The following is a 25,086-nucleotide window of genomic DNA, read 5'->3' on the forward strand; positions in this document are numbered from 1 at the left end:
GACCGTCACCTCCTTTAACATAATAGATTATGGAGTGTGACCTCCTTAGTATGGCGCACGATTACCCTTATATTGCATTTGATACTAATAAGTTTAGTGCAGGTGATTAATAGACACGTTGAATCGTCACTTCGGTCAAGACACATTGAATCGTCACTCCGTTTAAAGTGACATGTTATATTTAAATGGGCCGTCTGCCCTTTAATGAGACACATTAGACCGTCACTCCGTTCAAAGTGGCATGTTACATTTAAAATGGGCTTTCATCCTTCAATGAGACACATTGGACCATCACTTTGTTCAAAGTGGCATGTTATATTTAAATGGGTCATCTGCCCTTCAATGAGACACATTGGACCGTCACTTCGTTCAAAGTGACATGTTACATTTAAATTGGATCGCCCGCCCTTCAATGAGAAATGTTGGACTGTCACTTCATTCAAAGTGGCATGTTACATTTAAATGGGTCATCCGCCCTTTAATGAGACAAGTTGGACCGTCACTCGATTCAAAGTGGAATGTTACATTTAAATTAGGTAGTCCTCCCTTCAATGAGACACGTTGGACCGTTACTTCGTTTAAAGTGGCATGCTACATTTAAATTGGGTTGTCCGCCCTTCAATGAGACACGTTGGACCGTCACTCCGATCAAAGTGGTATGTTACATCAAAATAGGCCATCCGCCCTTCAATGAGGCACGTTGGACTGTCACTCAGTTTAAAGTGGCATGTTACATTCAAAATTGATCGTCCACCCTTCAATGAGCACGTTGGACCGCCACTCCATTCAAAGTGGCATGTTACATTCAAAATGGGTCATCCGCCCTTCAATCAGACACGTTGAACCATCACTCCATTTAGATTGGCATGTTACATTTAAATTGGGTCGTCCGCCCTTCAATAAGATATGTTGGACCGTCACTCCATTTAAAGTGGCATGTTATATTTAAATGGGTCGTCTGCCCTTCAATGAGAAAAGTTGGACTGTCACTCCGTTTAAAGTGGTGTGCTACATTTAAATTGGATCGTCCGCTCTTCAATGAGACACGTTGGACCATCACTCCGTATAAAGTGGCATGTTACATTTAAATTGGGTCGTTTTCCCTTTAATGAGACACAATGGACCATCACTCCATTCAAAGTGGCATGTTACATTCAAAATAGGTCGTCTGCCTTTCAATGAGACATGTTGGACCGTCACTCCATTCAAAGTGGCATGTTGCATTCAAGATAAATCATTTGCCTTTTACTGGCATATGTTGGGTTGTCACCCCATTCAAAGTGGCCAAACATTTTTAGAACAGGTTGTACAAATTGGTTCATCAACTATCTCAGCACAACATGTTCAAATAGGTTTGCACCTATTTACATTAGTGTAATGATTCATTTACAACTAATCATTTTGTTTGATAAGTTTTCAAGAGCATACGAAAGGATGATATCCCAAATCAAAACCACAGGTGCGGACGACTCCAAAAGAACGCAACACAACGTGGAAATTTTTCTTAACAGCAGACGTCAAACTCTTTGAACACGAGCTAAAGGATAATTGCCACCACCATCAAAACACACCCCTATTAGAAGGCATTTGGGTATTTTAGGATATTCTAGTTTTATCTTCACTTTCGGGATATTTCTAAACTCATATCGAGAGTAACCTTCTCTTTTCTTCAAATTCGAGTGGAAACACACTTAGAGTTTTGGAAATTATGTCCAGATAAATTCTTGCCTATGGATGTGAAGGATCTCACATTCATGGTTAAGAGGTTACAAGCCTTTTTTCATAACTCGAAGGACTTGTCACTCATCCTGAGCCAAAGATCGTCAAAAAATTAAAGTCTATCTTTTCTACCAATCGAGTCGAACTACAAGCAGTTTGATTTTCTAAGTCTCCGAAATATGTAGACTGGACTCTATGTTGAAAAATCAACTACATTCCAACCTCCCCCCAATCCGCTTATTCCCCAGTTTTTCAGTTTCGCCAAAATCCAAAAGTCAAAATAGCTAGTGAATTCTTTAAAAATCGGGCTTAAAATCAAGCTTTATGAACTACAAGTGGCCTGAATTCTCATGCAACCTAAGATATGTAGAAAATCTGATACCGAGGTTTGACCATAACTAAATGAAACTCGTGCAAAAGCCAATCTCTTTAAAAAATGAATTTGTGATCAGACAAAAATTAAGAACGTCAAACTCCCTTTGCGCAGGGTTACTTGCATCCACTCTACCCAAAGGGAGGGGGCAGTTGTTGACACCTAATTTTTGCCCTCCACAACTAAGTTTAATTTCGAGTTTCTTTGATTTTAAATAAAATTATAATATTTATTTTATCTGAATAAAAGCTTTTCAGAGTATTTATCTAGGTAATTTTGTCATTTTAAGTAACGGTTATATATTTTCGTATTCATATATATGAGGTTGTATAATTTCGTTACTTAAATATTTATTTTATGAAATATTGAATTTTAATCAAGGCTTATCTTGAAAATAAATTCATATGATTAAAATCTTGGTTTAAATATGATTTATTCTCAAAATAATTTATTTGAAAAAAGATATCTATTTAATTTAATATCAAGAAGCTCGAAATTAAATGAGGTATTAATTTGTATTAAATTTTAATTTAATTTAGCCGATCTATTAAATTTGATCATAATTGAAATCAAATTGACCATAATAGTGATGCAATTGGCCAATTGATTTTTCAATTTGGCTGAAGATTTAATGAGATGACTAAATCCTAAATTGATTAGGGTTATTTTTTAAATAACCCAAAATCCTTCCGCCAACATCAATTCCAAAATCAAAAATTCAAATTTTGAATTTCAAAATTTATACTAGATTGTACAATTCCACCTCAATCTTATCATTTTCCATTTTGAAATTTAAAAATTATATTAAATTGTACAATTCTACCTCAACCTCGTCCCTTTTTCAATTTTAAATTTCAAAATTTGTACTAGATTGTACAATTCCACCTCAACCTTGTCATTTTTTTATTTTTGAAATTCAAAATTTTTACTAGATTGTACAATTCCACCTCACCTTAACCTCCAACAAATCTTACCCTCAATGAAAAATTCCAAAAATACCCCTAAGTTTTTTCTCCCACGTTGGTGGATTCAAAGAATTCAATCTCCAACCTATCCTATAAATACTACCACTATTTTGGTAGAAACCCAAGTCTCTAAGATTGAAAAAAAATTGAGCAAAGATTTAAAATTTTCTTTTCGTAAAAATTTTCAATCAGTAATCTAATCGGGGTTCTCGAAAGATTGCTCTCCGGTGGTGATTAAGACTCCGAATAAAGCTTGAAGTCCCATTTTGCTACTCCGGAAAAGGTAAATAGACCTTTTCCTTTTAGTTTTGTTATCGTTTTCTTGTTCATCTCCTTCTTGGTACTTTTCATAGTTGTAATTTTGTTTGATGGGATTGTTTTTTGTAGACGGCCTTGAAGGCCATAGAATGTGGTGATATCAATGTGGCTATTTTTATGTTCATGGTATAAAATTAGCTAATAATAGTTGAACGTGTTTCTTTGGCTTTATTCTTTGATTACTATGATTAGATGGAGAAATTTTCGACCTTTGTTTGATTAAAATACGTACTCATGCTTTGTTTAAATTTTTTATTGGCGAATAGGTTTGCTTTTAGCATGTGAAGTTGTTTTCTTTATATTGAAAAGAATAGTTGTTATTTTTTGTTTCACCTTAATAAATTAGAGGGATAAAGTTTCGACCTTGGCTTGATTAAAATATGTACTCATGTCTTGTTTAAATTTGTTATTGATGAATATGTTTGCTTTTAGCATGTAAAGTTGTTTTCTTTATGTCGAAAAAGAGTAGTCACTATTGTTTGTTATGCCTTAATAAATTAGATCGATAAAGTTTCGATCTTTCTTTGATTAAAGTATGCACTCATGCCTTGTTTAAATTCATTATTGGTGGATATGTGTAGGAATTGAAGGAAATCGAATCAATTTACGAAAAAGAAAGGCAAAGAATTTGTAAAAAATTTCTTCACCTTTTCTCGATTGATCATTTTAACTTTGTACAATATCTATATATAAAAGTGAAGAATCAAATTAAAGACTCCTAAATAAGGTACAAAATAACTAAGGGATACAATTCTAAATAAGGTAGGAAACTAAGAAATAATCTTCTAAATAAAATAGGATATAAAAGACTTCTAAATAAGGTAGGAAACAAACGATTTACCCTAGGATGTACAAAACGAATAAAATGATATATGCATAAAATAATATTTACAATGATTTGCTGAAGTTGGATGAAATCATCATTTCCAAGCCATGTAATCCATCAACAAATAATGTTGAGGCTACAACAGACGATTGCATTGAAACAGGTGAATCGAATGGGTGAATTAATGCGGTCCAATGAAGAAAATACAACATTATTCTAACACCCCCCTTAAGTTGGAGGGGACGAACGAACACCCAACTTGCCCAAAATACTGTGATGAAGCAGACCAGTGAGTGATTTTGTGAATAGATCAGCTAATTGAGAGGAAGATGGAACAAATAAAAGTGAAATAAGTCCATCTAAAAACTTTTGCCGAACAAAATGACAATCAATCTCAACATGCTTTGTTTTTTAATGAAACACTGGGTTCTTAGTAATGTGTATTGCTTCCTAACTATCCAAAAGAAGAGGCACATGTATTGATATTGGAATAGGGAGATCTTGGAGGAGATTAACCAACCATGTGAGCTCGGCAACCACGTGCCTCATAAAATGATACTCAGCCTCAATGGAGCTAAGAGAAATAGATGTTTCCTTCTTTGAATTCTAAGAGATTGGAAAGCCCCCAAGTGATATATAAAATCTACTAACGGATTTTCTTAAATTTGTATATGTTCCCCAATCAAATGGAAGTAACTAAAAAGAAGAAGAGGCATTGAGATAGAGTCCCAAACCTAGATCCTTGAAAAAGTAACGAAAAACACGTAGTGCGATAGTGAGATGAGGCAGACGAGGATCTTACATGAATTGGCTAAGATGTTGAATGGTGAAGGCAAGATCCAGTCACGTGTGAGTAAGGTAATTCAACTTACCAATGAGATGTCTATATACAGTGGGATTCGAAATAGCATCTCCATCATTTAAACTTAGCTTTACTGTAGGATCAAGAGGAGATGAAACAGGTGACATGTGTGACATCAAATTTCTTTAGGAGATCAACTGTGAACTTTTGTTGTGAAAGTATGATGCCATGAGGTTCCCTCAATACCTCTATACCTAATAAAATGTGTAAATCTCCTAAATCCTTTATTCCAAACTCCTCATGTATAAATCATTTCAATGTGTGAAACTCTGCATTATCATTACCTATTAAAACTATGTCATCCACATATATTGCTACTATTGAAATAGATGAGTCAGATTTTTTCATAAATAATGAATAATCATTACGAGAACAAGTGAATCCTTTAAAATTAAGAGCAGTCGTGAGCTTTGAGAACCATTACCTAGAGGCCTGACGAAGTCCATATATGGACTTCTTAAGCTTACAAACATGAGATGGTGATGGTGGAACTGTTCCATCAGAGAACTTCATGTAGACTTCCTCATGGAGATCTCCATGTAAAAATACATTAATAACATCCAATTGACAGAGCCCCCAACCTTTTTTGACAGTTGTAGCTATAAGACTTTGAATAGTAGTTATTTTAACAACAAGAGAAAAAGTCTCATTAAAAATCAATACCTTCTCTTTGAATGTCTCCTCTGATCACTAACCTAGCTTTTAACCTTTCAATACTGCCATCACTATGTTGTTTGACTTTGTAAACCCATTTACAAGATAAAGCCTTTTACCTGGGGTTAGTTGGACCACGTCCCAAGTGTTGTTCCACTCAAGTGCTTGAAATTTTTTGTCCATCGCTTCTTTCCAACCCTTATGCAATGCAGCTTTAGTATAATGACTGGTTCTTGAATATTAGATAAAGAATTTAGTATATGTGATTATTGAAAGATAAATTTATGACAGAAAGAGAGGTTGGGCAAATAGGAGATGAAAAATAAGAAGAACTAACATTAGTCAGGTGTACAGAATTGCAAATATAATCTTTTATATGACTAGGAATTTTGTGTTCCTGAGTTGATCTTCTATGTGAGGAAATATTATTTGTGGAAGAAACAAGAGAATGTACCTGATCCATGAAAACAGAAGGAGCAGAAGGATGTACCTAGTCTATAACAGTAGAAGGAATATGAGGTTGTACCAGGTTCGTGACAGTAGAAAAAATAAGAGGTTAGACCTGGTCCACAGTAGTAAATACTGGAGGTAAAGTAGAAGTGATAACTGAGGGAGATGAGATATTTTGATTAGTGTTAACATTATCACCAGGATCAACAGTTGGGATTGATGCATGAACTAGAAAATAGGAATAATTAGATTTAGAAGAGGCAAAAGGAAAGATATTTTTATGAAACACAACATCTCTAGAAACTATGATTTTCTTAGTATCAAGAACCAAAACTTTATAAACTTTCTTTTCATATGGATATCCTAAAAAGACACAAGCAGTGGCCCTTGGTGCCAACTTAGATCTTTGAGAGGATAGAGTGGAAAAAAACATAGACATCTAAAAAATTTGAGATTAGAATAGTTAGGTGTGGTCCTGAAAAGGACTTTAAAAGGAGTTTTATCGTTAAGGATTTTTTATGAAAATCTATTGATTATATACGTTGCAGTCAAAAGACATTCACCCCAATATTAAATGGGTAAATGTGACTGGTGTGATACCCCAAATCATAAATTAGTGTATAATTATAGTTGAAAAAGGGGAAAAAAATAAAGGAATGAGATAATGCGCTAAAACCCATATTAAAAAAAAAGGGAAAAAGGGAAAGCGATTGTGTGGGCTTAAAGCCCATTTAACAAATAATAATAAAAGGCATTATCCTTGGCCATTTCTGGAAAGAAAACAACATCAATTACCTAGGGCAGACAGTGATTCTGCCTCACCTCAAGCAAAAGCAGGAAAAATACGATCAAATTGTTCGTTTAGTGAAAAGAAAAGAAAAACTTAAGGGTTTTGACAGGGAAATTCTTTTGGGTTTATGGTAAATTCGTTCCTACATCTTTATCGTGATTTTTAGTCTTGATAATTTATTTTGGGTATTAAAATTTAGTTGCTAAAGACAAGAATTATGGATAATAAGGTGTTGTTTTAGATACAAAGTTCGATGAACTGAAGTTACCATGAAACTTTAAGGGTTGGGTTATCTAATTTTATCATGAAGTTAACCTAAATAATAAAATTAACATGATATTGATATGATGTGATTATAGATTTGGTCCAAGAAGAGATATGAATCGTTCGAGGTGACAAGTTTCACATTTCGACACGTGTACTACGAGTAGTAACCTTTTCATAATTTTTGTTTCTTAACTTACATATTTTATACATGATTTTGATGAAACAAGAATTACTGAATGCTTTGAAATTGCATGTGGGGCAAGTATTTTACTTGATATGGTGCTGAAATTAGGTATTTGTGATGTTCGTAAGACATATTTACCATTACTTGAGATATGATCACTGATGTTATGAAATTTCTTCACTTACATGATAAATAAGTATTTTTGATATGTGTTTTATTCAAGTTTACATGTAATATGATTTTATATGAACTTTAAATGCTATGTACTATTCTAAAAATGCTTTTATATGAATATCTATTGTTTACAAAGAAAGTATAAATGGGAGTAGACCTTGATTTGAATCCCATAGCTAACGGTGGGATCGTTAAACCTAGTACACCTTGTATTTACTGATTTCTATTACAGCCTCACTAGTAGGAAGGTAGAACTAGCACACTATTACTGATTTCCCTCGAGTAGGGACCTACTAATTTGATATTTGACGCCTTTATGAGGGGTTCACTGTTATTGGCTATACTTGAAGTAGAATTAAATGTTGATTACATGATTTGTTCTTGGAAACCTTCCAATATATATTTGATATGATATAATGCTTATTGAGTTTATTACTGAACTATTGGTTCACTTTGCTTACATGAAACAAATTGTACTATTTATTGTTACTGTTTTCTGAAAGAGCATTTATTTCATGATGCTTTATGACTTGTTCCCATTAAAATAGTTGTGGTTAAGTATTATTACTCACTGAGCTAGCGTCTCACTCCTTTCTATTATTTTTATAGAGAACGCAGGTGACGGTGAGGATTTTGTCAGCTAGAGGATTCAAGTGACATATTCTTAGTGAGCCCTGTATTTGTTCACATGGGCAGGATTTATTTCTTTGTTATGTTCTGTTCCTTCAAAACTCTTAGAGTCACTCCATAGTCATGTATTTAGAGTTTTGAATATTCTTTCATTATTTTAGACTTGTGGAATATTTGATTTTTTCTCATCTTTGGAGATGGATTATGTATTGTTAGTTGGTGGTATTGGTGCATTATGGATGATTTTGGTGAATTGTGTTAGTGTTGTTAGTGTGTTGGTTATGATTTTGAGTTATTGTATTGTGGATTTGTGACTGAAAATTTTCATGTTAGGCCCAAAATCAGGAGAAATTCTATCCAATTTTCTGTAGAATTTTTGACGAGGCTTGCTTTAGAGTCCTAACCTCCTTAGTGCCGGTCATGATCCTATTCTAGGTCATGACAAAGTTGGTATTAGAGCCTAGGTTAATTCTATGACTATTGGAGCACACGTTAGTAGTAGAATCTCAATTATGTTTATATTGCTGGCCATTACTATAATCGTGATTCTACGAGAGCATGATAGGATGTGTCTTGATTTCATTTCTCATTTTCCCTAAGTGTATGGCATTTAGGATAAATTAGATGAATTTAACTGTATTTGTTTTATTAATCAGATGGTTCATAGAGCAACTACTGGTAGGGGAAGAGGCGGAGTCCACAGAAAGGCCGAGGTAGGGGTAGTCATGATATCGCAGGGAATTGCACTGCCACTCCAAGAAGTTTAAGAGAGCCCACTCCAAAAAGAAATGTTAGTCCACCTTCACCATCTCATAAGGGTAGTACTGCTGAGGTACTTATTTCTATGCAAATAGCCATATAGGGCTTGGCTGATCGACTAGGACAGGAGAAGGGTGGTGAACATAATTTTACACAGCCTCAGCCACAATTCCAGGCACCTGTTCAGACTTACAACTTTAGAAATAAGGAGGTATCTTTGCAGGAGTTCCTGAATTTGAAGTCGCAAAAATTCACAGGTTCAGATAATTCAACTGATCCTCAGAGCTTTTTGGATGGTACATTCAAGGCGTTGCATACGTTAGGATGTTTTAGTGAGAGGGCTGTGGAGCTTACATCGTACAAATTAGAGGAAATGACTAACACTTGGTATGATACTTTATTGCTAGAAGGGCCTACTGGAGTAGCACCACTAACATGGGATGAGTTCACTAAGTTCTTAATAGATACCTTTCTTCCTGACAATTAGAAATAGAAATATGCAGGTCAATTTGAGAAATTAGTTTAGACTCCATATATGGACTTATCGACCTATAATACTCAGTTTTCGAAGTTGGCTAGATATGTTCTGTACTTGGTGTCCACAAAAGCAACTTGAGTTCAAAGGTTTGTTAATGGGTTGGTTGCTCGTCTCTATAATACAATAGACCCACAGATGAAGGTCTTGACCTATTATGAGATAGTGGATCTTGCTAGAAAAATTAAGAATAAGGATCATGCGGAGCAGGTAGCTTATGAGGTTCGTAAGAAGGCTAAGATGGGTGGATCTTTCAGTGGTGACTTAAGTGCAAATCGCAAAGCAAAAAACATGGGAGAGCATTAGGTCCATCAAATAGGGAAAAATTCAGTTTCACAGTCTGCGTGTAAGCCACCTTCTAGATGGAATGTTCATGCCTCGAATGCAGTAGTTACAGGTATTCTTTCCATCTGTTCATTTGATGTTTATGCTTTGATAGATTCGGGTTCTACCCACTCTTATGTGTCCTCATACTTTGTTGTAAGATTTGATAGACAAACAGAGGTATTAAGTTGTCTTTTTCTTGTTGCTACTCCTGTGGGAGATTTTTTATTAATTGAGTATGTGTACCGTGATTGCGAGATTACAGTAGAAGGTAGGGATACCTTTGCTGACTTAATTGTATTGATATGATTGATTTTGATGTGTTGATGGGCATGGATTGGTTATCTCCTTGCTATGCTATTGTAGATTGTCATGCAAAGATAGTTTGATTTGAGATACCCAGTAAATCTAGTTTTGTGTTGAAAGGGGGTCAAGTTCTAGAGGTTGGTAAAGTTATATCTTTTATAAAAGCTCAACGATTATTGAAGAAAGATTGCATAGACATCTTAGCTATGATAATTGATAATAGAAAGGAAATACTTAGTTTGGAGGAGCTACCTATTGTTAAAGAGTTTTCTGATGTATTTCCTGAGAAGTTGCCAGGATTACCTCCAGTACAAGAGATAAACTTTGGTATTGATTTGGCACTTGACACTATGCCAATATCTATATCGCCATATCAAATGGCACCGAATGGTACCAGCAGAGTTGAAGGAGGTCAAAAAACAGTTGCAGGACTTACTAGATAAGAGGTTTATCAGACTTAGTGTATCACGATGGGATGCACCAGTTTTTTTATAAAGAAGGAAGATGGGTCTCTAAGAATGTATAGTGACTACATACAGCTAAACAAGGTAACAATACGTAATAAGTGTTCGTTGCCTCGGATAGAGGACTTATTTGACCAGTTGCAAGGGGTTGTCCATTTTTCAAAGAATGATCTGGGATCGGGTTATCATCAGCTTAGAATAAGGATGGAAGATATTTCTAAGACTGTATTCAGAACTTGTTATGGGAATTATGTGTTCCTTGTGATGTCTATCGGATAGACCAATGCTCTAATTGCATTCATGGACTTGATGAATAGGGTGTTCAAGCCATTTTAAGATAAATTTGTGATAGTATTTATTAATGATATTTTGATATATTCTCGTAGCTAGGAATAATATGAGAATCATCTGATAATTGTATTGCAAACATTGCAGGAACATAAGCTCTATCCTAAATTCTCAAAGTACGAATTTTGGCTTGACTCAGTATCATTTTTGGGGCATGTTTTCTCCAATAATGGTATCACGATGGATTCTAAGAAGATAGAAGCGGTGCAGAAATGGCCTAGACCTACTTCACCTACAGGGATTCATAGCTTTATAGGTTTGGGTAATTACTATAGGTATTTTGTGTAGGATTTTTCTAAAATTGCAGCTCCATTGACCAGGTTAGCTCAAAAAAATATTAATTTCCAGTGGACGAAAGAATATGAACAGAGCTTCCAGAAACTTAAATCATATTTGACCACCGCACCAATATTATCCTTACCATCAGGTTCTGAAGGATTCAAGGTATTCTGTGATGCTTAAAGGTTTGAATTAGAATGTGTTCTCCCGCAAAATAATCATGTTATTGCTTATGCTTCAAGACATTTGAAGAAGCACGAACTAAATAATCCTACACATAATTTGGAGATGGCTGTAGTGGTATTTACTCTTAAAATTTGGAGGCATTACTTATATGGTGAAACTTGTGATATTTATACCAACCATAAGAGCTTCAAGTATATTTTCCAGCAGAGAGATCTAAATCTTAGACAACGTCAGTGGATAGAGCTACTCAAGGATTATAATTGTGCTATCTTGTATCTTCCTGGAAAAGCTAATGTTGTGGCTGATGCTTTGAGCAGGAAATCTATGGGTAGTTTGGCATATGTATCTCTTTGGAAGAGGAAATTAGTGAAGAGTATACAGAAACTTGAAGGCAAAGGTGTTAGTTTGGTGTTGGCAAGTCAGGAGTACTGTTGGCTTGTATTCAAGCTAAATCCTCTTTGATAGAGCGCATAAAAGCTACTCAATATAAAGATGTGCAGTTGTACAAATATTGAGATGAGGTCCTAGTTGGTCAAAATAAGACGATGAGTGTTTATTCTAATGGTATTCTTCAAGTGGGTAACCGATTATGTATACCAGCTGCAAATGGGTTAAGACAAGCTATTCTTGAGAAAGCTCACAACTCTAGATATACTATTCACCCTGGCTCCACCAAGATGTATCATGACCTGAAGTCATTATATTGGTGGAAAGGTATGAAAAAAGATGTTGCTAACTTTGTTTCTAGTTGTTTGACTTGTTAGCAGGTGAAAGCAGAGCATCAACAACCATCAGAATTATTGCAAGAGATCAGGATTCCAGATTGGAAATAGGAAAGAGTTACCATAGATTTTATAATTGGGCTACCGTGAACCATTAAAGGCCATGACTCTATATAGGTAATTGTAGACTGACTTACTAAGTAAGATCACTTTCTGTCGGTAAAGACTACATATAGTGGAGTGAAATATGCTCAGTTATTTATGGATAAAATTATCAGACTTCATGGAGTTCCATTGTCCATTATCTCTGACAGAGGATCACGGTTTACTTCACGCTTTTGGAGATCTTTCTAAGAAGCATTGGGTACCCGAGTAGATCTTAATACTGTATTTTGTCCGCAGACGGAAAGACAGTCTGAGCGTACTATACAAATTTTGGAGGATATGCTTAGAGCTTTCATTCTTGTTTTTGGAGGTTTTTGGGATACTTACTTACCTTTAGCTGAATTTGTTTACAATAATAGTTTTCAGTCAAGCATTCAGATGACTCCATATAAAGCCTTGTATGGTAGGCGGTGTCATTCTCCTATTGGGTAGTTTGAAGTTGGAGAAATTAAGGTTTTAGGACCAGACTTGGTACAGGAAGATATGGACAAGGTCCAATTAATTATACAGAGGTTGCTCACAGCTCAAAGCAGAAAAAGGTCCTATGCAGACAAGAGCAGAAGAAATCTAGTGTTCTCTATTGAGGACAAGGTGTTATTGCTAGTCTCTTCTATGAAAGGAGTGATACGATTGAGGAAAAGAGGTAAATTGAGCCCAAGATATATAGGACCATATGAAATATTTAATCGAGCAGGAGGTGTGGCATATCATTTAGCACTCTCTCTTGAGATGTCTTTCATCCATCCAGTGTTCCATATCCTATGCTAAGGAAGTGTATATCGGATTCTCCTCGTGTGCTTGAAGCACCGACCTTGCAGTTTGATAAAAATTTAACATATGAAGAGGAACCTGTGGTGATTATTGGTAGACAAGTAAGAAGGTTACGGTCAAAAGAGTTTGTATCCATGAAAGTATTATAGAAGAACCATACCATTGAAGAAGCTACATGGGAATAAAAAAAAGATATGAGACTCAAGTACCCTTACTTGTTTCAGTCTTCAGGTATGCACTTGTTCTAAATCCGGGGACCAAATTTCTTAAGATGGGGAGAATGTAATACCCCAAATCATAAATAAGTGAGTAATTATAGTTGAAAAAGGAAAAAAAATAAAGGAATGGGATAATGGGCTAAACCCATATTAAAAAGAAAAGGGAAAAGGGGAAAGAAATTGTACGGGCTTAAATCTCATTTAACAAAGAATAATGAAAGGAATTAGCCTTGGCCATCATTAGAAAGAAAACGACATCAATAACCTAGGGCAAATAGTGATTCTGCCTAACCTCACGCAAAAGCAGGAAAAATACGATCAAATTGTTCGTTCAGTGAAAAGAAAAAAAAACTTAAAAGGTTTTGACAGGGAAATTCTTTTGGGTTTAAGGTAAATTCGTTCCTACATCTTTATCATGATTTTTATTCTTGATAATTTATTTTGAGTATTAAAATTTAGTTGCTAAAGACAAGAATTATGGACAATAAGGTGTTGTTTTGGATACACAGTTCGATGAATCGAAGTTACCATGAAACCTTGAGGGTTGGGTTATCAAATTTTATCATGAAATTAGCCTAAATAATAAAATTAACACGAGATTGTTATAATGTGATTATAGATTTGATCTAAGAAAGTAGTACGAATCGTTCGAGGTAACAAGTTTGGTATTTTGACACATGTACTGTGAGTAGTAACCTTTCCATGATTTATGTTTCTTAACTTGCATATTTTATACATGATTTTGATGAAACAAGAATTACTGAATGCTTTGAAATTTCATGTGGGGTAAGTCTTTTACTTGATATGGTGCTGAAATAGGGTATCTGAGATGTTCATAAGACATATTTACCATTACTTGAGATATGATCACTGATGTTATGAAAGTTCTTTACTTACATGAGAAATAAGTATTTTTAACATGTGTTTTATTCAAGTTTACATGTAATATGATTTGATATGAACTTTAAATGCTATGTACTATTCTGAAAAATGTTTTCATATGAATATCTATTATTTACAAAGAAAGTATAAATGGGAGTAGACCTTGATTTGAATCTCATAGCTAACGGCGGAATCGTTAGACCTGATGCACCTTGTATTTACTGATTTCTATTACATCCCTCGCTAGTGGAAAGGTAAAACTAGCATACTGTTGTTGATCTCCCTCGAGTAGGGACCTACTGAAATGATATTTGATGCATTTATAAGGGGTTCACTGTTATTGGCTATTCTTAAAGTAGAATGACACACTGATTACATGATTCATTCATGGAAACCACCCAATTTGTAATATTTGATATGATATAATGCTTATTGAGTTTATTACTGAACTATTGGTTTAATTTGCTTACATGAAACAAATGATTCTGTTTATTGTTACTGTTTTCTGAAAGAGCATTTATTTCATTATGTTTTTTGACTTGTCCTCATTAAAACGGTTGTGGTTAAGTATTATTACTCACTGAGCTAGCGTCTCACTCCTTGCTATTATTTTTATAGAAAACGCAGGTGACAGTGAGGATTTTGTCAGCTAGGGGATTCAAGTGACATATTCCTGGTGAGCCTCGCATTTGTTCACGTGGGAAGGAGTTATTTGTTTGTTATGTTCTATTTCTTAAAAACTCTTAGAGTCAATCTATAGTCATGTCTTTAGAGTTTTGAATATTCTTTCATTATTTTAGACTTGTGGAATATTTGATTTTTTTCATCTTTGGAGATGGATTTCGTATTGTTAGTTGGTGGTATTGGTGCATTGTGGATGATTTTGATGAATTGTGCTGGTGTTATTAGTGTGTTGATTGTGATGTTGAATTATTGTGTTATGGATTTGTGACTGGAAATTTTCTTGTTAGGCCGCAAAATAGAGGAAATTCTATTCGATTTTCTGTAGAATTCTGACGAGGCTTGCTTTGGAGTCCTAATCTCCTTAATGTCGGTCATGATCCTATTTTGGGTCGTGATACTGGTACAAAAGATCCCTAGATATTTCCAGCAAATGCCTATGTTTTATTTCAACCACACCATTATGTTGTGGAGTAGACACACATGAGGTTTGATGTTGAATCCCTTTAGAGACGAAATATTCTAACTGTGTTGTGCCACTTTCTAACGTAAGTGCATTGTCAGATCTTGCTATTTTGACCTTCGTTTGCAATTGTCTTTCAGCCATAGCTAAGAAAGATTTGAGGATTGTGAAAGCATTTGATTTATTGCTTAACAGGAAAGTCCATGTTGCTCTACTAAAATCATCCACAATGGTAAGAACGAATTTATACCCATCATGAGTTGATTCTTTATATGGTCCCCAAGTGTCAATATGTATCAACTCAAAAATATTTTTTGTTTAGATGTTGCTTGTTGTAAAAGATAGTTTGTCTTGTCTTGCCATTGGACAAATCACACATAGAGTGTCAAAATTTTGACATGAAGAGATTGAATGAAAAGGAACATTTTTCATATTATTTAATGGCATATGCCCTAATCTATAATGCCACAATTTCTCCTTTATTTTGGAATCAAACAAGGCAAAACATGAACAAGAAACTAAATTAGAATCTAAACTAGGGCTTGGGCTTTTATTAACATGATCATTTGGAAGATTATCTGACTGGGTTGATTTGAGTATGTAGATCCTCCTTTTTCTCTACCTATTTCCAATGGGCTCTTCAAGGATTTAGGACAGGATTTATGATTTGGGCCTAATGGCCTAAGTATTTTAGTCTCCCCTTTTTTCCTTATATGCTAGTTAATTTTTTAGTTTTCTTAGACTTAGTTAAAATTTTCGTTAAGTCGTCAAAACTCATTTTGCACAAATCTTGCAAATAAATTTTTCCTTAATAAATTTCTTTTCAAAAATCAACTTTTCCTTTTAAAGTTAGTCAAAAACTTGTTTTCAAATAGTTTGGATAACCGCAAGTTAGTGGATACTCTTGGTGCCTTAACAACCTTCCAAGAGTATTAACAGGAATCACTTACTCAGAATTTCTAAACTTAAAAGATTTTTTCTATTTTGAATCTTTTAAGTGACATGTTTAGTTTTTTTTGATATTTTTTCAAAAATCAAGTGGTGACTCTGTAATTTCTTAAATTGTTTTGAACTTTTCTTTAAGGTTTCGAAACAGTTTAAAAAGTTAAAAAATAATATTTTTCAATCCTTTTAATTGAAAAAGGGCAAAACACTATACATTATGAAACCATGGCAAACCATCATTCAAACAAAGTGTAAAATCCAACCATACTGAAACAATAACAATCCCACCAGATCCATCCAATCAAATGGATATTGATTCTTGTCTCAAGAAAATCGCGCGTAAATCCTTCATGAGTGCCCTCATTCAACCGTTCCATTCAATACCAATGGACCTCATACAGAGCTGCCTACCAACCCTGCAATGCAAGTAGGAGAGGACCCATGGACTAAATTTACTATCTAAATTATTAATATATGAGATTACCTAACAAAAAAAAAAACACAATCTATTTAAACACATCGATAGGCCCCTCAACTTGGCACGGTCTTTTCTTTTGGCTCCTAAAGTAGATGTTGTTCATTTTAAGTACCTCAACTAGCATTTTGGTGTGTCATTTTGGCACCTTTTGCACCGTTGGCATGGTGCGTGTATTTCACTTGAAGGCGTGTGAAAGACATTTCTTGGTTGATGTGGCGATCAAATTGCCCATAAATAATGTATTAATTTACCAATTAATTTATACCTTCTTCTTCTTCTTCATTTTTATCCACTATTTTTATAAATTTTGAGCTTAAATTTTCATCAATATCTACTCATGATCCTATCCTAAGTAGTAATAAACTCAACATCTACTCTGAAAAATCATTACTTATTAATCACTTTCTTGTTCCTTTGTATCTTCTCTCCATGGCATCACATAAATGGAATCAGATCACCATTTATTTCAAAGAATATTCTTCCATTATTAACAAGACAATCGGTGCACTTTGAAAACAAAAATAAACAAAAAAACTTTGAATTTTCTAGTTTAGACTTCTACAATACACATCCTTTGTTAAAATTTTCACAAATTCATCAAATTTTTCTTTTCCAGTTTCATTTTTATCCAACATTTTTGCCAATCTTAAGTTTATTTAATGGTGAAAATTATTTTTCACCATTAATTTATGCTAGTTAGCATTGATTTTTAATGATTCACTTTTGCTCAATTACCAATTGAATTCTCTCAATTTGGTCGAAAAATTTATTTTCTCAATTGGGTTTTGCTCAATTTTCAATTCATCGTCTCTCAATTTGATCCAATATACCATTTTTTTCAACTGCATTTTGCATAATTTCAACTGGGTGTTTATCAATTTTACTAAAAATTTAATTTTTTCAATTGAATTTTGCCCCAGTTTGATTAAAGAATGCATCTTTCTACAGATGAATTATCACAAAGAGGAGAAATAAAAGAGAGTGTGTGTTTGGTGAAGGTCCATCGATGGCGTCCTTCTCTGAGGTTATAGGGATTTAGGGGGTGTGGGGTGGGTTAAAGAACAACGTCGATTTTAGGTGTCAAAATGAAAGTTCTATGTCAAATTTAGGTGCCTGACGATGTGTTTGGCCTTACATTTTTTAAAACAGTAAATGAAAATTAGTGTACGACATACAATACATAACAACTATCCAAAGTGGTCTAGAAAATGAATACTCCACTAGTTCAATTTCGACGTGCTCTTAGACGAAATACAACAAAGTCGGTTCTTATATTTCCTTTAGAACAACTGAACAACTGGACAACTGTATGTGTGAGAGAAAAAGAGGAGCTCCCTCCTCTTCTCCTCCTCGGTCTCTCCGGTGTAATTTTGGTGATTTTTCATCAGCAAATCCTTTCATCCTCCAAGAAATGTCAGCCATTTTGAGGAGAAAAAGATAAAATTTTGGACCAGAAGATGTGTTTGGCCTTATATTTTTCAAAACAGTACATGAGAATTAGCGTACAACATACAATACATAACAACCATCCAAAGTGGTCCAGAAAATGAATACTCCACTAGTTTAATTTTGACGTGCTCTCATACGAAATACAACAAGGCTGACTCTTATATTTCCTTCAAAACAACTGAACAACTAGAAAACTGTATGTGTGTGAGAGAAAAAAAGAAGCTCCCTCCCTTTCTCCTCCTTGGTCTCTCTGGAGTAATTTTGGTGGTTTTTCATCAGCAGATCCCTTCATTCTCTAAGAAATGTCAGCCGTTTCAAGGAGAAAGAGAGAATTTTGAACCAGAAGATGTGTTTGGCCTTACATTTTTCGAAACAGTACATGAGAATTAGCGTACGATATATAATATGTAACAACCATCCAAAGTGGTCAAGAAAATGAATACTCCACTAGTTTAATTTCGACGCGCTCTCATACGAAATACAACAAGGCTGACTCTTATATTTCCTTCAAAACAACTGAACAACTAGAAAACTGTATGTGTGTGAGAGAAAAAGAGAAGATCCCTCCCTTTCTCCTCCTTGGACTCTCTGGAGTAATTTTGGTGGTTTTTCATCAGCAGATCCCTTAATTCTCTAAGAAATGTCAGCCTTTTCAAGGAGAAAGAGAGAAAATTTTGGACCAAAAGATAAGTTTGGCTTTATATTTTTCAAAACAGTACATGAGAATTAGCGTACGATATACAATATGTAACAACCATCCAAAGTGATCAAGAAAATGAATACTTCACTAGTTTAATTTCGATGCGCTCTCATACGAAATACAACATAGCCGACTCTTATATTTCCTTTAAAACAACTGTATGTGTGTGAGAGAAAAAGATGAGCCCCCCCTTCTCCTCCTCGATCTCTTCGGAGTAATTTTGGTGGTTTTTCATCAGCAGATCTCTTTATTCTCCAAGAAATACCATCCGTTTCGAGCAGAAAGAGATAAGATTTTGGACCAGAAGATGTGTTTGGCCTTTTATTTTTTAAACCAGTACATGAGAATTAGCGTACGACATACAATACATAATAACCATCCAAAGTGGTCCAGAAAATGAATACTCCACTAGTTTAATTTTGATGCGCCCTCAGACGAAATACAACAAAGTCGGCTCTTATATTTCCTTTAAAATAACACTACAACTATGTGTGTGAGAGAAAGAGAGGAGCTCCCTCCTTTTCTCCTCCTCAGTCTCTCCGGAGTAATTTGGTGGTTTTTCATCAGCAGATCCCTTCATTTTTCAAGAAATGTCAGCCGTTTTGAGGAGAAAGAGATAAAATTTTGGGGCAGAAGATGTGTTTGGCCTTATATTTTTTAAAATAGTACATGAGAATTAGCGTACGACATGCAATACGTAACAACCATCCAAAGTGATCCAGAAAATGAATACTCCACACTACTGAAAACTGGGTCTATGGCAACACAGGCAAAACTGTTGCAATAGATTAGTAAACCATTGTTGTAGAGGTATTGCGACAGTTAACAAACCGTTTCATTAGGTCGCGTGGCGATAGATCTACTCGTACGATTTTTGTAACGACTTCATAAACCGTTGCTATATATGGCTGTAGGACCGATTTTTACCATCACTATCGCAACACTTATTTGACATCAATTGCAACGAAATAAACTGTTGACAAAGAGATTTATGCAACAATTTTTATATCTATTGCAACAGTTAAATAAATGTATTACACAACTCAGTTGATACTATTGCAACAGTTGTCGTTAATGCTACAGTTTTTTTTTGTAACATATAAACTATAGAAATGGTTTACAAGCTGTTGCCATATGGTCTTATGCGATGGTTATTTTTATCTATATCAACAGTTAATTATATTATTGCAACAATTTTATGGTTAATGCTATAATATTTAGTGACGTTTTAAATAAGTTATCACAACATTTACAAGCTGTTGCTATAGCCTTAATAGTTTAATTGAATTTTCTATAGCAACGGTTCTAAGTTGCTATTGCAATAATTTAATTTGCTACAAAAATATGTAGCCCTGCAATGACCAACTAATAATAAATACCAATAAACTCAAATACATAAATAAAAGCTATAGAATTACAAAACAGTACGTTATCAATGTTCATCATTAAAATCATATATCCAAAATTTAAGCTAGCCATAGTAGTTAATATCCATAAAACTAGAAAATAGTAAATTACGACATAAGTTTCAATGTGCTGCCGATTTAAAAAATATCGGCATAAGTTTCAATTTTACGACATAAAAAATCTTCTTAACGTTCTTCAATGTTCTCCTCATTCGCTGCTTCATTTTCTCCACCTACACAAAAAAAATTGTGCCATTAATCTTTGACAATGTTCTCCTCAATGTAAAATTGTTTCACATTATTGTCACAGGAAACATGACCTTTTTCAAATGCAACTGCCTCAAGAAGACAAAAAGTAAGCAATAAAGCCACTTCACAAAACTTTATCAAAATAAAATTGCAAGTAGTTAGATCAAATCCACCATATAGTTAAGACTAAGTTGCCTAATCCTACAAATCCATGCATTTTACTACTGTCTACTTTTGCTAATGCAGAATTTCACAACTATGAATTTATTGCAAGTATCCATTCACAATTTTATCTTATAATTTAGAAAAAAAAATCCAAAATTATCATGGAATATATATTTTTTTAAAAACAGGTTCAAGAAAAAAGTGTAACAAGTCTTTGCAGAACCAAGAATATAATCACAGTCAATGGGCAATTTCTAGGACCAACCTTGACAGTTCGAAACAGAGATACACTATCTATTACTATCGTTAATCAAGTTGGTTACAACGTTACCATCCACTGGTAACTATCTTTTAAACGACCTTTTATGTGTGTGTGTATATATATATATATATATATATATTTTACACTGTCCATGTAAAGAACGTAAGTTGTTCTAAAAATCAAACCATAAATTCATGACTTATGGTTTTGAGTTGAACAAAATCAGACTTCAAAATGAGTATCAAATACTCATGGGATGGAGTGCGAAATTTTTTTCTATGACTCTATCCAGATTCCAAGTATATGGATTTCATCTCACCACCGAGTCGAGGCAATCAAAACTGAACAATTAAGCTTAAGGAGAACAGATCTCAGATTTAAGATTAAGATAGAGAAATGATCACCTTAAACCAATATTGATGCTCCTTCTGCATTTTCAAAGAAGAGTGTACTCTCTCTTTTGGCATGCTAGCATCAGGTAACTTCTAGCCATGCAGTACATTGATACTATTGTTTTTTTTTTGGTAGAAAGGAATTTTAATATATGTATTACTAGAGAATTGTAGAGTTACAAGCAGTAGTATAAGCACTGCAGTTCTTGGAGGATAACAACGTAGTACTAGAGCTAGACAGCAAAACAAAAGTAGAGCTAGAGTGCAAATCTACATCAGAAAGTGGACCTACATACATACTAGGCATATCAGATAAGTATATTACTTAGACTAAGTATATTACTTAGTCCGTTTATTAACTGATAAGTATATTACTTAGACTAAAGCATCCACCAAACTATCTAACATGACCAAACTATCTAACAAAACTTTCCCTAAACAAGGTTGTATAAGCAAGAAAGTACAGAATATAGCTATAGATCCCAGTGGATTACTTTGCATTTTTTATTCTTTTATAGATGAGTGTGAGCTTCTATCTTATTTCCTTTACTGCCTGTTGTTTCGTTACTACCTATTTTTTCTTGCTCCAATATAACGACTATTTTTCTTGAGTCGTGGGCATATCCCAAACAACCTCTGTACCTCGAGGTTGTGGCACTGAAGCATGAACGAGCAGTAGCAGAAGTGATACAAGACTATGTGTGTATCAAGAGATTCCAAACAACACAAGAACAACAAGATGAATAACAAGTTGCTATTGAATCGAAATAGGCCTCACACGGCTTCACTAAACTTTGAGTTTGTATTTTGAATAAGAAAATGAGATGAATAACAAGGCAACAATGCTAGTGAATCGAAAGAGCCCCACACGGTTTCACTACACTTTAGATTCAACAACACAATATTAACAAGATTACAAAAGAGATAGAAACTTGTTGTCTTCAATATTATAAAGAAGAAGACGAGGCAAAAAAGTAGAACAAGTACTAACCTTCAGTTTGTTCTGATGAACAAGAACGAGCACAAAATGCAAGCAGGTCAGGGTTAAGTTGTAGATCAGGGTTAAGGCGTTGAAGTCTTGCTATGATGTTAATTGCAATTTGTTGTTGCATTGTACCCTTATGTTCCTCAAATTTTTCTAGCTTTCTTTGTTTCATCCTCTCTTCTATTTCCTCCATTTTTTGTTGCAGCAGCTCATCCGTGGATAGGGAAAAGATCTGTATTCACAATAGCCCTCCCCACACCTCACTTGTGGGCCTACACTGGGTATGTTGTTGTTATTATTGTTGTTGAATTTTTTTTCCCTAGCGGTAGCTACAAGATATTACTTACCCGGTTAGTAAAAACTCAATTGACATGAGAGATCAAAATAATAGAATCAGGGCCAATCTTTAGCACCCCTACTAATAGGACAGAAAAGCTAGATGATCACCTTAATCAGATGGTACCTCCACTAAGATTTTATCAGTTTATGTTTCTCAAGTTCTTTTTTACCACAATTTTATTCTTATAGATTAAATATAATTAACTTGTCACACATCCCAACACGTACATTTTGCTTCTTTTGTACATAATACAAAAATAACATCACAATTTTAACAAGGATAAACATACCTGAGGTGCACTCCCATCATTAGACCTTTCGTATTTGCTTAAGGTTTCTTGCAGTTTAAGAATCTAGAGAAAAAAAGATAAATACATTCGGTCATAAAGAAAGAAAAAGCTCCAGAAGAAACAGGATTAAAATCCATGTGGTCATAAGAATTATACATCCTGAAGAGACAATAGACCTATATATATCTAGAGCTGCACCCTTTCCAAGAAAAGCAGGAGATTCTTAACTTACAATAAATATAATTATATGTGTGCTATTAGGTGCTTGATTCACAAACAAATAAAACTGAAGCAGTCCAAAGTCCTGTTCCTACCATCTCCCCGCCCCTGAAAGCTTAAGAAGTGAATTGCCAGCAAGATCTCAGAAGTTTTAATAACTGTGTACCTCCTCACTCAAAAAGTATATATTTTCTTGCTGATATTGAAGTAACGCCATCTGTTGATCTGATAGTTGACCACCATCCTAGTACCTATGCAACAGAAGCCTCTTAGAAAAATTATCATTTGTCTCGTCTAGAAGAAGCAGTAAAACAACTGTCAAGCTTTCTTCGATCTCTACTCAGAAGTCCTATCCAGCAGCCATAAAGATAGTGTCACATTGACATGATAAAGTACCAATCTGTTGACGATTGGTTTGAAAAAGATGAGATTTTTGAGATTTATTTTATTATGCATCAGTGAATCTTGATAGCTGCACATTGTAATATATCAGTAAATCCTAATTCCCATCCAAGTAGTGCTATCAAAAGTCTCTCATTCACCAAAACAAAATATCAGGAACCCTGAGAATATGTATCTGAATTGTAGTGCAGAGAAGTTGCCAACTAGTTTAACTGATGTCTGACTTTACCTCTATTTGTCCCGCCACGACAAAAAGGAGATGGAAAAAATTAACCAAAGCTTGAAATACATATGCGACTCAACTCTTCCCTCTACTTATCGAAACTAACCTTCAATGCAACTAAGTTCTACAAAGTACACTCAATGATTTCCTTGATCCTTTTTCAAGGTCTTAGGCCCTCCCACAATTTGATTTCAGTGACATTATGCTCTACCTCATCGGGAAACCTTTAATCCATACCATTTGTAAATCAGGTTCTTCTACTATACTGATCTGTTTCTCCAGCTTACTGGTACCCACCACTTTGCACACTCTGTAGGTCGTGCATACTAAGGAAAGATATTTGAATGATATGAATTTTTTCTGACCCCATAACATCATTAGTACACCGAAGACCCCACAAGTAGATCATTTATACCAAGATATATACAAGGAGTTTTTTTTTATAACCAAAGTATATATAAAGAGAAGGGAAGCTTTCGCTTAACTGGTAAATTAGTTGTCATGTGACCAGGAAGTCATGGGTTCGAGCTATGGAAACAGTGCCTTGCAGAAATACAAGGTAAAGACATACAATAGACCTTTGTGGTCTGGCTCTTTCCTGGACGCCGTGCATAGTGGGAGTTTAGTGCACCACGCTTTCCTTTTTAAATATGTATAAGAACGGATTTTAACTCCATTTTTTCTTCTGTCACATGTCATATGAGAAGAGAGAGGAGAAGGGCGAGGTATGGATGAAAGTTATATCCAATGAGGTAATATATTCATTTATAGCTAACGAAACTTGAAATGTCCTTCCAGTGTTGGTTTTAACCTCTTTTACCCAATAACTTCCATCTCAAGCTATATATTGAAAGAGTAATATTTATCATTAATCGCCATTTCAACAACAAAACTTTGATCCCAAGCTAGTTGGGCTCAGTATATATTTTTATCATGAACTATGTAGAAACACTGACCTGTAACCGGATTTTCTTAACTTGATAGACCAAATATTGTTGAAAATGCCTACAGATATCAAACACCTTTGTTTTAGGCATAGAACCATAGAGAGAAGTCAAATGTTGAAAAAATACAATAAAAAGCAGGACAATGAGATCTTATGATTTGCTGAAAGCATAGGAAAACGACAGAGAATGTGACTTCATAGCGCACCTGTGACAACAAGGAGGCAAACGTTACAAATGCAAAGAAGTGGGAACACTAATCGTTCTATAGGGTGAAATATCCATCTAGCTCTGACAGCCAAAATAGCAAAGCCTGCCTAGAA

General features: G+C 34.5%; 1 long non-coding RNA gene across 1 annotated transcript; it reads right to left on the bottom strand.

The window, feature by feature from the left end:
* Window positions 1–20,265: 20,265 nt before the first annotated feature.
* LOC107848153 lies at window positions 20,266–25,086 on the bottom strand. Its single transcript, XR_001667839.2, has 6 exons — window positions 24,972–25,086; window positions 24,776–24,824; window positions 23,361–23,445; window positions 22,976–23,038; window positions 22,353–22,675; window positions 20,266–20,526 (listed from the first exon to the last, which is right to left on the bottom strand). It is a non-coding gene; the product is annotated as an uncharacterized LOC107848153 (long non-coding RNA).

This window comes from Capsicum annuum, chromosome 11, assembly GCF_002878395.1.
Source record: "Capsicum annuum cultivar UCD-10X-F1 chromosome 11, UCD10Xv1.1, whole genome shotgun sequence".
In the NCBI taxonomy this organism is placed as follows: Eukaryota; Viridiplantae; Streptophyta; class Magnoliopsida; order Solanales; family Solanaceae; genus Capsicum; species Capsicum annuum.